This window comes from Podarcis tiliguerta, assembly GCF_965153285.1.
Source record: "Podarcis tiliguerta genome assembly, chromosome: W".
NCBI lineage: Eukaryota > Metazoa > Chordata > Lepidosauria > Squamata > Lacertidae > Podarcis > Podarcis tiliguerta.
Genome location: NC_139552.1, coordinates 6,681,911 through 6,697,536, shown reverse-complemented (window position 1 = coordinate 6,697,536; position 15,626 = coordinate 6,681,911). Strand labels below are relative to the sequence as shown.

General features: G+C 49.1%; 1 long non-coding RNA gene across 1 annotated transcript in view; it reads left to right on the top strand.

Moving 5' to 3' along the window:
* LOC310668891 overlaps window positions 1-14,695 on the top strand; it is a 37,532-nt gene extending 22,837 nt beyond the window's left edge. Inside the window, exon 3 of the long non-coding RNA XR_014506876.1 lies at window positions 14,601-14,695. This is a non-coding gene — a long non-coding RNA (uncharacterized lncRNA). The remainder of the gene's footprint in view (window positions 1-14,600) is intronic.
* Window positions 14,696-15,626: the final 931 nt, after the last annotated feature.

Genomic DNA, 15,626 nt, shown 5'->3' with positions numbered 1-15,626 from the left:
TTTTCCCCATGAAGAATAAGGGTGATGTGTTCACTAAGTTTAAAGGCTGGGTGGCATCTGTGGAAAGATTTCTGTCCATTAAACTCAAAAGGATTCAGACAGACAGAGGTGGCGAATTTATGTCAAATGCTTTTAGAGATTGGTTACAAAAGCGTGGCATTGGGCATAGAAAAACGAACGCTTTTTCCCCAGAGGAGAATGGCGTTGCAGAGCGAAAACATAGATCTTTACAAGATATGATGTTTGCCATGCTTGATGATGCTGATTTGCCCATGTCTTATTGGGGGGAGAGCATGCTCGCCGCGTGTTATCTCCAAAATAGGCTCTTTCATCAAACAATAGGTACAACTCCGTACTTTAAATTGTTTCACAAAAAACCCAAAATTGACCATTTGCATGTGTTTGGGTCAAAAGCCTGGGTATTAATTCCAAAACAAATGAGAAAGAAGGGAGATCCTAAGACCAAACAGTTAGTGTTTGTGGGTTACCAGGAGCTGGGAAAAGGTTTCCGCTTTGCTGAGGGGACAAATGGCATTGTGATCTCCAGGAATGCCAATTTTTGTGAACATAGTGGCTGGGAGAGACTACATGCCAATACTGAGGTTTGGTTTGAACCTTCTCAGGAGCTTCATGACTCTGAAGGTAAACATAGATGTCAGGGCTGGCTCCTGGTCCCAGCTCACAGAGGACCAACGCTGGCTGGTATTTATGTACAAAAGTCTTTATTGAAGTACAGTTTCCATTTCCACGCCGCAGCGCTCCAGCTCTACGTCTAGGCTTTAGACCGGCAAAGCTCCATCTGAGTCTCCGCCCCCTGTACACCAGTTTAAGACTCTAGCTTTACTCCACCTCTTCTTTCTCCTCTGGGTCCTGCTGCCCTCCGGGGCCCCTGTCTCCCTGGATTCTTCTGAGGCTGACGATGACCCCCCTGACTCCTCCCGCTCTCTTCGGCGGGCTTTGGGACCTGGCTCTCTTCCCGGGCTGCCAACTGTGCCTCCCTCCTGTACATTTGAACTTGGCGCGCGCGCGCGCGTTTAACTTTCCTGATGACCGTTTCCTCACTCCCCGACGGAGGTGTGGTCAATCCTGCCTCATGTTCTCCCGCTGGCAGCGCGCCACCTGATCCCGATGCCTGGGACTCCTCCCCCCTACTGCACTCTGGGGGGGACGTGGGCCCGGATTTCCAACTGCTACTCTCTGAGTCCCCTCTGCCCCCTTCTTCCCGAGGTGTCCCCCTGGGCACTCCCCTTGCCCTGACCATGGGAGCTCCTTTCTGTGAATCGTCCGATTCACTGGAAAGACTCAGAGACCTCGGATCGCTGTCATCGCTGACATTTCCTTCGGACTCCTCCCCTTCACTCTCCATTTCCTCCTTATCCTGTGCCTCTGCTCCTGAACCCCTGACATCCATCCCCCCCTCGAAGCCCCCCCTTCCCCCCTCCCCTCCTTCAGGCGCGGGTGCCGGGTGCTCCGTCGTTGTGGGGGTGGCTGGCGGATACAGTTCGTCCCCCTTGGCGTGCATCCAACCGGATAAGTCCAGCTCGTCCTCCGTGCTCTCGCCGACCTCGATTTCCTCTGCTTCCATCTCTGTGCCGCCGTGCTCGAACCCAAGGTCCTCCCCCAGCACGTCCATGTCCATCTCTCCCCCGTTCACCTCTGGGGCCGTTGCCTGCCAAGGACCCCCCATTCACCTCCTGCTCCACCGCTCCTCTGGTCGATCGTCCCACCACAAAGATTGGCCTGAGGCAGACCCTGAGGGCGATCCCTCCGGGGAGCGTGTGTCCAGTGCCGGTTCGTCGTCCGAGGTGAACCCCTGGAACGTGCTGGCTGAAAGCGTGGGTGTGAAAAGCCAGTCGTCGAAATACTCGGCTGGCATGGGTCTGTGCGGGAACAAGGCATGAAACTCTTCCTTGAGAAGAGGCTCGTCCAAGGCATAGTCCGGCACCCAACTGTTGGCGCTGGCCGGGGTACCTTCTTTGGCGAGGAAATATTCTACTCCCTCTTCCCCCCATCTCGAGTCTAAAATCTCTGTGACCTGGTTGATGGGTTCCCCTCGTGGCGACCCCCTCCTTGTGGGCGTCTCCCTATACTGGTCTGGTGCTGTGCCCTGCGCTTGAAATCTGTGAGGTGCTTTGTAGGGCGTGAGCACTGACCTATGGAACACTGGGTGCATTCTGGACCCCTCCGGAAGTGTCAACCGGAAGGCCACTGGATTGATCCGTGCCTCGACTTGGTAAGGTCCTAGCTGCTTATGTCCGAGCTTCTTCTTCGCTAACGATCTGGTCGGCACTGCCTGGGCTGCTAACCAAACCCAGTCTCCCACCTGTATGTCTTCCCCAACCCTTCTGTGCTTATCAGCCTGCAGTTTGTATGCGTGCTTTGCTAATTCTAACTGCCTCCGAAGCTGTTCATGAACTTCCTGCAATTCTGACGCTAAGACTTCCGCTGCCTGTGGCTCCCCCTCCCCCAGTCTCTCTAATCCCGGGAAGGTTCTGGGATGCCTCCCGTTGTTGGCGAAGAACGGTGTCACGCCCGTGGACACGTACTTCGTGTTGTTGTAGGCGAACTCAGCGAGCGGCAGGTAGTCCACCCATGTTGCCGGCTGCTGATTTGCATAGCATCTCAGGTACTGCTGCATGATGGCGTTGACTCGCTCCGCTTGTCCGTTGGTCTGCGGGTGTCTCGCCGATGCTAGGTTGATCTTGACGTTCAGGAAACCCATTAGCTTCTGCCAGAAGTTCGAGATGAACTGCCGCCCCCTGTCGGACAAGATAGACCGTGGCAGACCGTGCACCCGGAAGACGTGGTCTATGAACAGTTTGGCGGTCTGTTCCGCCGTGGCCACCTTCGCGCACGGAATGAAGTGGGCCATTTTGGTGAACATGTCCACCACCACTAGCACTGCTGTCTTGCCCGTCGAGCTGGGTAAATCCGTGACAAAGTCCAGGGCCACCCTCTCCCACGATGCACTCGGGGTTTGCAGCGGTTCGAGCAGTCCCGCCGGAGGTTTGTGCACTGACTTGGCCCTTTGGCAGGTGTCGCACCTCGCGACGTACTCCGCGACTTCCCCCCGCATCTTGGGCCACCAAAAATCTCTGGCAACTAATTCTGCCGTCTTCTCCTTGCCAAAGTGCCTGGCGGTGGGTGCGTCGTGCAACTGCTGCAGTACTTTCGCGCGGAGGTCGTCTCCCGGTACGAAGAGGGCCCCTCTGCGGATGAGCAATCCGTCACGTATCTGGAACTCATCGTCCTTCACCGTGCCCTTGTGCACCTCCTCCATCTTGGCTTGTGCAAAGGGGTCTTCCTGCAGCGCTCGACGTACAGCTTCCAGGTCCACGGTTGCTGAAGCGCACGCCCACGCTTCCGGTGCGAAAATGTGCTTGGCCGCTGCTGGTGCGGCTTCCTGGACAGTGCATCTGCCATGATGTTGTTGTCGCCTGGGATGTACTCTATCCGGAAGTCGAAATCTGCAAAGAACTCCGCCCATCGTATGTGCCGCTGGTTCAGGAACCTTGCCGTGCGCCAGTACTCCAGGTTCTTATGGTCCGTGCGAACCTGCACTGTGTGTTTGGCTCCGATGAGGAAGTGCCGCCACGCCTTGAATGCTGCATGAATGGCCAGCAACTCCCTGTCCCAGATGGTGTAGTTCTGCTCTGACTTGCTGAGCTTTCGAGAGTAGAAGGCGCACGGTCTCCAGTTCCCCTGCGGGTCCTGCTGCAACAGTACAGCTCCCACGGCTCTGTCTGAGGCGTCCGTTTCAACCCTCATTGGTCTGTTGGGATTCACGTGCAGTAGCTGCTCTTCGGAGGAGAAGAGACGCTTGAGGTTCTGAAAGGACTGCTCCGCTTGCTCCGTCCAGATGAATTTCTTCTTCTTGGAGCTGAGCGTGTCTGTAATGGCCGCTGTTTGCATCGCGAACCCCTTGATGAACTTGCGGTAAAAGTTGGCGAAACCCACAAACCGCTGGACCTCCTTCCGGTTGCGCGGGCTCTTCCAGTCCAACACTGCTCGAACCTTGGCGCTGTCCATGGCTAGCCCCTTGTCCGACAACTTGTAGCCCAGGAAATCTACCTCCTTCCTGTCGAACTGGCACTTCTCCAGCTTGGCGTACAGCCTATGCTCCTGCAGTCGCTGCAGAACTTCCTTGACGTCTCCCTCGTGGGTCTCCTCCGATTCTGAGAATATCAGGATGTCGTCCAGGAAGCAGACGCATTTCTTGTAGAGGAGACCCGCCAGTACGTGATGCATGAAGGCTTGAAAACAGTGAGAGCCATTTTGTAATCCAAAGGGCATAACTCTGTATTCATAGGTGCCCAGGGGCGTGAACATGGCAGTCTTCCACTCGTCGCCCTCCCGTATGCGGATCAAGTTGTACGCCCCTCGCAGATCCAACTTTGTGAAAACGCGTCCTTTCCTCACCGTTGCCAGCAGGTCGTCTATTTTGGGCATGGGAAAGGCCGTGGGCTTGGTTCTGGAATTTAAAATTCTGAAGTCTACCACAAGTCTTTTTTGGGGCGTGTCCTTCTTCACAAAGAATACAGGACTGCCCCCCACTGCCTTCGACTCCCGGATGAAACCGCGCTTCAAGTTGAGGTCTATGAACTCCCTGAGTTCCTGCATCTCGTCTTCAGACATGGAATACAGTTTCCCTGTTGGCAGCGTCGCCCCAGGCAGGAGGTCAATCTTGCAGTCATAGGGCCGGTGGGGAGGCAGCTTGTCCGCTTCTTTCTCGCAGAAAACCTCCAAAAACGCTGCATACTTGAGTGGCACTGCTTGCAGCGTTCCTAATTGTAGCTGTGGGTCATCTTCTCCCCCTTCCTGGTCAGGCAGAATGCAGTTTTCCGCACAGTAGGAGGAGCCGAAGGTCAGTTGGCGCTGGTACCACGCCAGCGCTGGACTGTGCCTGTGCAGCCAACTCATGCCCAATACTACAGGCGTGTCTGACAGGTGGGTGACATTGAAGCTGATGACTTCTCGGTGATTGCCAATTTGCATCACCATGGGAGGCGTTTGGTGCACCACTTGCCCCCCCAGCAATTCCCTGCCATCCACCGTGACCACCTGCAAAGGCAGCGTGGCCGGCAGTAGTGCTACTTTGTGCTTTTGAATGAAATCCAGTCCTATAAAGTCCGCGTTACTCCCAGAGTCAATGGTAATTGGCACTTCCATAGTGAGTCCATTGGGCAGTTGAAGCAACGCTGTAAGCTGCACCACTGGTTTGGGTGGGAGGGGGTCTGTGGGCTGCAAAATCTCTGGGGATTGCTTCACTGACTTGTCTGGCTGGACCCCAGTGCTTCTTCCTCCAGCCAGACTCTGCCGTTTCCCTGCAGTGGTTCTCCCTGGTAAGCTGTGTTTGAGACTGTTGCAGAGGCTGCAGTGTGCTTATGGAGCCTCTGGGGACACTCTTTCGCCATGTGCTGAGCACTGTCACAGATGTAGCACTTCCTGTTCCCTCTAGGAAGCTTCGCTTTGGCTGCTCCCGGTGGTAAGGCTCTGGTCGCTGACTGAGCCCTGGCACCTCCAATCTCCATCGGTTCTTCCCCCCCTCCTTGGGGGGGTGTGGATTGCGCACGCGCTGCATCTTTGGGAAAAAGGGGAGGTGCTTTCGCTGGTGTACGTCCCCAACGCCCTTCGTCTCTGTTCCATGGACGTTCTTCCAAACGCACCCCGATTTCCAGCGCCCTCTGAACCACTTGTTGAGTGCTCTTAGGTCTCTCTCCCCTTGCAATCTCATCTTTCACATTTGCATTCAATCCTTCCCAGAAAAGGTCTCTGACTGGAGCAGAATTCTTCTCCCACCCCAGCGCGTGGACTAGTGCAAAAAAGCGGGCATGATACTGCCTTACACTGGCTCTGCCTTGTTTGAGCCCATGTATATCTCTTCTGGCAATATCGATGTCTATCTTTGATAAAAAACACGAATCCATCGCTTTAATGAACGCATCCGCATCTCGGAGCGCCGGATCATCATCTCTCCATAAATTTCTCAGCCACGCTTTGGCTTCCCCATGCAAATGGGATAGGATAAACCCCACTTTTTCTCTTTCATCTCTAAAGTCCTTTTCCAGCAGATTCAGCGCAAAGAGCAAGTCTGCTCGGAAGTTAGGGTACTGTGGTAAACTCCCGTCGAAATGGGATACCAGGCTGCCTCCCCTTTTCCCCAACCCTATGCCCTCTGGTTTGGGTCCCGGTTGCCCTTGTCTAGAAAGCATGTCCAACCTGGCTTGGAGATCCTTGCAGACTGTATCCATTTCCTCTTCCCTCTTTTTGGAGGCACGCACCTCTGCGTTGAGTTGAACCACAGCATTTCGCAGGTCTGTCCATTCCTGTTCTGTAGTCATCTTGCCTGATTCTTGTGAGCTCGCAAAACACCACTTCTCTCCCCTCGCTACGTAGACTCACGTTGCGAGGTTCTTGGTGGAAAATTTTTCGTGAGATGGAGCTTACTGTCAGGGCTGGCTCCTGGTCCCAGCTCACAGAGGACCAACGCTGGCTGGTATTTATGTACAAAAGTCTTTATTGAAGTACAGTTTCCATTTCCACGCCGCAGCGCTCCAGCTCTACGTCTAGGCTTTAGACCGGCAAAGCTCCATCTGAGTCTCCGCCCCCTGTACACCAGTTTAAGACTCTAGCTTTACTCCACCTCTTCTTTCTCCTCTGGGTCCTGCTGCCCTCCGGGGCCCCTGTCTCCCTGGATTCTTCTGAGGCTGACGATGACCCCCCTGACTCCTCCCGCTCTCTTCGGCGGGCTTTGGGACCTGGCTCTCTTCCCGGGCTGCCAACTGTGCCTCCCTCCTGTACATTTGAACTTGGCGCGCGCGCGCGCGTTTAACTTTCCTGATGACCGTTTCCTCACTCCCCGACGGAGGTGTGGTCAATCCTGCCTCATGTTCTCCCGCTGGCAGCGCGCCACCTGATCCCGATGCCTGGGACTCCTCCCCCCTACTGCACTCTGGGGGGGACGTGGGCCCGGATTTCCAACTGCTACTCTCTGAGTCCCCTCTGCCCCCTTCTTCCCGAGGTGTCCCCCTGGGCACTCCCCTTGCCCTGACCATGGGAGCTCCTTTCTGTGAATCGTCCGATTCAATGGAAAGACTCAGAGACCTCGGATCGCTGTCATCGCTGACATTTCCTTCGGACTCCTCCCCTTCACTCTCCATTTCCTCCTTATCCTGTGCCTCTGCTCCTGAACCCCTGACAATAGAGAATCAGAGTCTGAGGGGGAGGAAAGTTCAGATAAGAGCTCTCAAGAAAGTGGAATTAGCCAGAGACCAGTCGCTAAGCAACAAAAGAGAGGTCGTAGTTCTGAGGAGGAAAGTGGGTCAGAAGAAAAATTTTCTCCCAGAAGATCTAAAAGACAAAACAAAGGAGTGCCTCCGGTGCGTTTTTCTCCGGATACTGCAAATGTGTTTAGTGTAATTGCAGAGCCCAAGAGTTTCCAGGAGGTGTTAAAATTGCCAAAAGAGGAGGCAGAGCTCTGGAAACAGGCAATGGAGGAAGAGGTGTCCTCTCTGAATGAGCACAAGGTCTTTACACCAGTAGCAGCGCCTGAGGGGGCAAAGATTGTAGGCTGCAGGTGGGTGTACAAACTTAAACCTCTGGTGACAGGAAAGTACAAATACAAAGCTCATTTAGTGGCTCAAGGATACTCTCAGAGGCCTGGAAAAGATTATGACGAGACTTTTTCCCCTACTGCTAAGGCGGAAAGTGTAAGGCTGATTCTAACGCTTGGAGCAAAGAGAAAACTTCTGTTAAACCATTTTGATATCCAGACTGCATATTTACATGCATCAATATCAGAAGACCTGTATCTAGCCGAACCGCCTGGTTATGAGACAGGTTCCAATAGAGTGTTGAAATTAAACAAAGCTCTATATGGTCTCAAACAGGCTGCAAGATCTTGGAACAAATGTTTCCATGAGGCCTTAGTGTCATTTGGTTTCAAGCAGAGTACAGCTGACAATTGTGTTTATGTACGTGGTACAGGCAGTGATCAAGAGTTTTGTCTGATTTATGTAGATGATGTATTGTATGCTTGCAAAACTGATAAACAAACTAAAAGGTTTGCCAAGCAATTGTCCAGTAAGTTCAAAATGAAAGACTTAGGCCCGGTTAGGACATATCTAGGGTTGGAAGTGTGCTGGGCCCAAGATGGCAGCTGCCTAATTAGTCAGCAGAACAAAGTTAAACAACTACTGACTACATACGGGATGCAGGATTGCAAAGGGGCAGTGGTGCCTATGGATCCAGGTTTCATAAAAACACTTCATATAGATGAGAGTCCTGAATTTGAACATCCTGATGTATATCATTCTGTAATTGGAAGTTTATTGTATCTAGCACAGTGGTCCAGACCTGATATTAGCTATGCAGTAGGCATATTAAGTAGATTGGTCTCAAAACCCACACTAAATGCCTGGAAAGGGGTAAAACAAGTTCTGAGATACCTTAAACAGACAATTGGCTATATGTTACAATTAAATTCTTCAGAGGATGAAATGTTGGTTTGCTATTGTGATAGTGACTGGGGAAATTTGCCAGATAGAAAATCTGTCACAGGACTAGTCATAATGGTCGGTGGAGCTTTAATTAGCTGGCGGTCACGCAAGCAAGACATTGTAAGTGTGTCATCAACAGAATCAGAGTACGCCGCATTGAGTGAATTGTGCAACGAGGTGGTTTATTTCAAGCATTTGTTAGCAGATTTAAATGTAAATTGTGGAGAACCAGTACGAGTTTACATTGATAATCAGGCTTGTATAACCTTAAGTAAAACAGAGGGTTTCAAATCACGTTCCAAACATATCTCTGTAAAATACCAAAATGTGCGTTGCTGTGTACAAGACAATATAATCACATGTACTTATGTATCAAGTGAAGAAAATGTAGCAGATGTATTAACTAAACCATTGGCAAAGATAAAGAACAAGCAAATGTGCAAGAGTTTAGGTTTGCTGGAAAAATAATCTCCTACATAGGTGTTATTTGATGTTAATTGTCCAGCAGAATCTGTGAGGGGGTGTTCAGTTTCTGTTAATTGATTCTCATGGAAAACTTACAGATTCTGGCTTCACACAATTAACTCAAGGCAGTGTCAATTTACTCTTGGCAGAAAGCCAAGGTCTGCTTGACCTAGAAACTACTTACTCTGATTGGTTAACGACCAGCACTCAACTCTGTTATCTAGGAATGCTAGCACAGTTTGGTGTGTTAGGTGTGTTAGGAGTAGGAGTGCTGTGTATGGTTAGGAGAGAGAGAGAAAGAAAGGATTTATTTTGCTTTGTTTTGTATGCAGAAACTCTGCTGGTTTCTTTTCCCTTTTAATAAATCCTGTAAATAGTTATTCTGAGTCTAGCTGACTAGTCATTTCCACCTCAACTAGCTTTTTCGCTGTGCAGGAAAACTCTGCTACGTTTGGGCTAAAGCCATTAGAGCTATGCCTGACACTTCAAAGTTCCATGATTTACAAGTTTATTCAGCGTTGATCAGAACAAAGAAAATCCATGACTGCCTGCTAGAGATGTCTGGCAGTGAGAGAGAAACGAAAGCAAAAGACACAACAGAAACATCCTGTGAGACAGGAAATACGCAGGCTGTGACACAAACATCCTGCTCCTTTTTAAGGTGGAACGGAAATATCCTAACACAATGCTGTTCCAGGTGATGTCGCAGTCTGCTCCCCCTGAAGCATGCAACCAGGGTCCGCTGCGTTCCTCTGATCATACTCATTTTGGAGGACAGCCAAAACCTTTGCTGCAGTCAGGTCTTGGGCAGGTAGAGTAGCCAGCTGGCTTGTCACAGCATGGTAAATCTCATCCAGGGAGTCCAAAATCAGGACAACAAATAAAGACTCAGGCATAGTGAAGCCTCTATGCACTAATTCCTGTCTTAACTTCTGCAAGTTCAATACATGGGCTCTCAGGTCTCCCCCTGGCTCAAGCTTCTTTCTGTGCAACTTTCTGAAGTAAAGCAATACAGACCCAGCTTCTGTTCTCAGATGCAAATCGCGCAACCCGTCCCACATCTGGCACGAAGTGGTCTTGCCTGCCAGTGTAATTAACTCCTCCAGAACTACTGACAGGAGAATTGCCCCCATGGCCTTGGAGCTGGCTGCAGACCATGCTTCTGTGATTTGAGCCGGGGGATCTACAGAAACAGTGTGCCACACTCCAAGCCGTCTCAATTGACCCTTGCAGTACTTTGCCCAGGTCTGATAATTTTGTCCATTTAAACGTGGACAGGGAGCCCCATCAGACGCAGTCTGTAAAAGATCCATTCCTGCTTTTTACTTCAGCCAGGAACTGAGCTCTTCACAGGTCATAAATCTTAGCACGTCGTAAATCAATGCAGCCTGCTTCTTTCTGGCATTAATTGCTTGGCACGGACATCAAAGGCCCTCTATGTGGGGAAATGCTTCACTCCACATACCTCTCTACTTGCCAGGTCGATACAACAGCCATGAGCAGCCTTACTCTCGTGTAAGCGCCGTGGATCTGGACCCATAACCCTGTTGTTGGCATGAAATCAAGGAAACGGGGGCAATTGGCAGGCCCCCCAGCTGGCTCCAGCCCACCGGCCAGTGTGCCGGGCGATCTCCAGTCCTTGTTGCAGCATCTGCGACCCGAGCTTCAAAAGCTGGGGCATGCAACTCAGCAGAGTAAACGCGCAAACAGAAGTGGCAGGAGAGGCTGTGTGAGCATATTTACAAGCAGTTTATTCATAATACATCAGGACAAAAGGAAACATGTCTGATCTCCTTTGTGTCCAGAGCAAGGCAGCTAAAAGCAAAAGCTATAACAAACGGAAGTTCCCAGCAAGCTGTGCTGGAGTGTAAACAGACATGTGACATGCAACAATTCCACACGTCTGTTCTTAAGGTGGAATGGAATATTCTAACATCTTTCATTGTAACCTGTGTCACCTGTGCTGCAGTATTTCAACCCAACTGCAACCTCTGTACATTAACCTGAAGTTGTTCTCTGTTAACAACCTTAGACAACAGATCTGCAGGAATTTCGTTTCCTGGCATGTAGGACACCTGAATGAGTCCTTTTTGGATACACTCCCTTGCACAATGTAACTTTATCTGCAAGTATTTGGTCCTTTGCTTGCAACTCTCTGAGGCCAGCAAAGCCAGACAGGAACTGTTGTCTTGATACACCTGTATAGGACATGTCACTTTGACCCTGACATCCTGAAACAGTTGCATCAACCATTCACAACCCATGAGTGAAAATGGCAGGGCATTGAGTTCTGATTCATAGGGACTTAGGCTTACTGTCGTCTGCTTCTTGCACAGTCAAACAGACAGTGGTTGTACATGTAGCATACTCCAGAAGTGCTTGTACCATCCGTGGTGTCACTTCCAAAACTAGCATCTGCAAAGATTTCAAGACCTCCAGCCTTCTGACTGGTGAACCTCAAGCTGTAGTGCAAAGTCCCTTTCAAATAGCGGGCTATGCGCTTCAGAGCTTTCCAGTCCTGAACAGTAGGATTGTTGGCATGTCTGGTAAGCAGGTTAGTGCTTACAGCTATGACAGGTCTTGAACATCTAGCAATGAAATTCAGCTTGCCTAGAATGCATCTGTACAGCGTGGTGTCAGAAAACGCTTCAGCAGTACTATCTACCTGGTAACCTGTCACCATCGGTGTGTCTGCTGGGTTTGCATCAACCAAATTCAGCCTGGTTAATACATCAACGATTTTCTGTGTTTGGTGTACCAGAAAATAACCTGCTTGGTGCCTCTCCACCTGCAGAGAAAGATAGTTGGATACCTCACCAAGATGCTTCATGTCAAAGTGCTCCTTCAGCTGAGCTAGGGTGCTTTGGTACAAAGCCTGATTCATCCAAAACAGAAGAATATAATCAACAAAACACAAACAATACAGTTTGTTTTGCCCCTCCTCCTTGACAAAGACACATGAATCAGCTTTGCCTTGGTGAAAACCAAGAGAAAGCAATGTCTCAGTGAGTTCTGTGTTCCAACACCTGGCACTCTGCTTGAGACCATATAAGGATTTCCGTAGTTTACAGACCATTCCTTTCTGTGTCTGCATTCCATCAGGTGGAAGCATATACAGCTTCTCCCCCCAAAACCCGTACAAAAAAGCTGTGTTCACGTCGTGATGAGAAACGTGCAGTTTCTCCTCTGCAGCAATCGTGAACATTAGCCTAATGCTCTTATACTTGACGGTGGATGAGTAGGTCTCGTGGTAATCCTGTCCTGGTACCTGTGAAAAACCTCTGGTGACCAATCTGGCTTTGTGCCTGACAACCTTGCCATTCTGGTCTGTCTTGGCCTTAAAGACCCATTTGCTGTCCACCAGCCTCATTCCTGGAACTATTGGCACCAGCTCCCAGGTTTAGTTCCTATTCAAGGAATCAATTTCAGCCTTCATCTTTAGATGAATTTCAGGCTCAGCATCTTTAGAGGTTAACTCCTGGATCTCTTAGAAGCTTAAAGGTTCCCATACCTTCTCTGAGCTACTAATAACAGCAACTGCTGTTTTAGCAAACTCATCAGGATACCTCTTTGGAGGTTTGCCTTTTGTGGCCCTTTCAGATCTGCGTACTAGATGCAAGTCTTCTGCACTCATCTCCTCTTTCTTAGGAGAATGGTGGCCAATGGTGAACAGTGGTTCTTCCAGTTCAGTGTCAGACGCATCAGATGGTCTGAGAGAGGCATTTGTGCTTTTGTAGTCTGCTTTGTCATCGCTGTCGCTGACATCAGCAGCTGCACCGCCCACTGAGCTGGAATCCGAACTCTGATCATCATCCTCAGCTTCCTCTGCTACCTCATCATCCTCATCTTCTGAGTGACTTTGGAAAATTCCCACACACCACACCCCCCACTTGGGATTGTACTCAACACTCTTTGTAAACCATATGGTCTTAGTGTCAGTCATGAGTACCCTGTATGCACCTTTTTCGTACCCCATGAACAAACCATGTGCCCCACTGTCAGGGAACTGCAGGTAGAGAGGGGAGGTTACAGGGAAAGATTTCCTTTAATCAGCAGTTTCTCGCCCTCAGAGGAAAGGGAAGACGAAGAGGGGAGTGACACTGAGAGGGAGGAGGAACTTCCGAGTGTTAATGCCTCTTGTCACAGGAGGAGGAGGGGGCTGAGAAGTTGGTGGTGTTTGCCCCACCTCAAAAAGAGAAGTGTCAGAAGGAACAACTTGCCATGATGAACGGACTGTTTTTCTTGAACTGCTTGTAAATATGCCAAGTGCAATAAAGATAACAGATTATGGCTGGGTGCCTGGATTTTTATCTCCTCTGAGCACTACAAATCAAGGGGTGCTGGCTCTCCCTAACACCCACGCTTTCCAAGCTTGCTGCTCTGTGGGGTGTGGACCCACATGTCAGAACCAAAGATTCTCATGTGTTTGACGTAGGGTTTCTTACCAAACATCTTCTCATGGGGAGTACAGCCAATAGGTGAAGACAATCTCCTGTTATACATGTAAACAAAATTAGAGAGTGACTCTGCCCAATATTGCTCAGGAAGATTGGCATCATGCAACAAGGTTTTTAGGTCTTGCAGCAAAGTTTGATCGCCCTTTCACAAAGTCCATTCTCCCAGGAAGACCTAGGACTTGAGAGGTCATGCTACATTCCCTTCTCAGTCAGAAAAGCTTCAAACTGCTGAGAAGTGAATTCACCGCCTCGGTCAGTAAACAAACAACCCAGATGTTGGAGTGTAAACAGACATGTGACATACAACAATTCCACACGTCTGTTCTTAAGGTGGAATGGAATATTCTAGCACTCACCTCACAGAGTGTTTGTTGTGGGGTTGGAAAATGTTAGCCGCTTTGAGACTCCTTCGGGTAGTGATAAGGCAGGGTATCAAATCCAAACTCCTCCTCTTCTTCTTCCTGCAGTGAACACTTTGAATATTCTGAGTAATCTTTATTTACATAATTGAGAGACTGAGAATCAGAAGTTCTCACCACTCTTTTTATGTTTTATTATCTTTTTCTTCATGTAGTTTTCCTTTTTCCTTTTATCCTCTATGCTTTTGCTTTTTTTTTTGTTCATTATGTCCTCTACTCTGGCTTAATGAGGTTGGAAGGTGATGGTTCGCAGGTGAAAGACCCTGCGTGAGAGGCAGGGAAGGGAAGATCTCCCAGGTTTGGAGGCTGGGAGAAGAAAGGGAAGCTCCCAGGTGAGACAGGAAGGTCAACCCCTTTCTATGGGTCCCAACCTTTGGGAGAGGGCTTTTTTCATCATCCACCTGCCCCACTTTCTCTTTTTCTTTTCTTTCTCTCTTTTTTGTTTTTTGCTTTTACTTTTGTTTTTATTATATTGTATGTTGAAAAATTTCAATAATGATGATGATGATGTAGCACAGCTTGCTAGGAAGCGCAAATGTGCCAACCAGCGTGGATGTGGCTGTGCACCATGGATCCTCGATTTCTCACCTCTAGTTTACTGCTCTTACTGCTTCCCTGAACACTCTAAACAATTATTTTTTAGCATTGCCACATGTTTGCTTACTTACTGCACATGCCTACTCACAAAATCTAATCAAGTTAGCCCCCCCGACTCAAAGCAGCACTAAATCATCTCATTTGTTGCTCTCTGTGCTTTCTAGGAATTGTCAGATGAGATTGAAGACTACACCCACCACTTCAGCACGGACGACCAAGTGGAGTGGAATCTGGTTCTCCAAGAGGTGGTTGCATTTGTTGAGGTGAGGACTTAAAAGTGAATCGCTGCATTTTCCTTTCTTTCTGAAAAAGCTCAGTATCTTCCCGGATCTTGACACATATCCTACATCTTCTGCAACAATCCTCAGGCAAAAGGGGCATTTAGCTCAGTGTTATATCTTCTACAGTAGCTAGGCAAATCCCCTAAGAAATTGGCAAGCAAAGAATGTTGGAGTTTTCCCATTTGTTCCCAACATTGGGTAGTTAAAGGGTGCTGCGGAATATGTAGGCCCTTAATTCTTACAACTAATACCTCTTGTCTTCTCTGTTAATTGGTATTTTTAGCAAGCCATCTGAGCTAGTTACCATTATTGTAGTTTGCTATTATGGGAAGCAGAGTTTTTGTTTAAAAGGCAAACCACACACCCATGCTTCTAGTTCTCATTGTTTTAGTGAGAAGCTTTTAAACGCTGAAAGAAACGGGAGGTCATTGTCTTCCCTCTGTGCCTTCAAGTCATCTCCTACTACCCATTCCCCCTCCTAGTAACTCACCTCCTGCTTCTATATTGTCCTTTGCCTTTTCCAAATAGGAACAATTGCTTTCATAGTGTTAGAAAAAGTAAATTGAGCAACATTATACAAGGGAAGCAACATCACTCAGTGGTAGAACATCTGCTTTGCATGCAAAACATCCCAGATTCAATCCCCAATATGGCATTTCCAGGGATGTCCCCTGTCTGAGACCATAGGGAGTCATGACCAAAGAGTGTTGGCAATACTGAGTTTGATGAGCCAGTGGTCTGACTTGGTATAAGGTAGCTTCCAGTGTTCCTAAGGTAATATAATTTTTGCCAGCATGTATGTGTATATATACAAAAAAACATTTATTCCTGAGTGGGCAGGAATAGAATGCAAGAGCCCTACTCATAAGCCAAATCTTGTGAGGGAAATATGTGTAATTAAGACTAGAA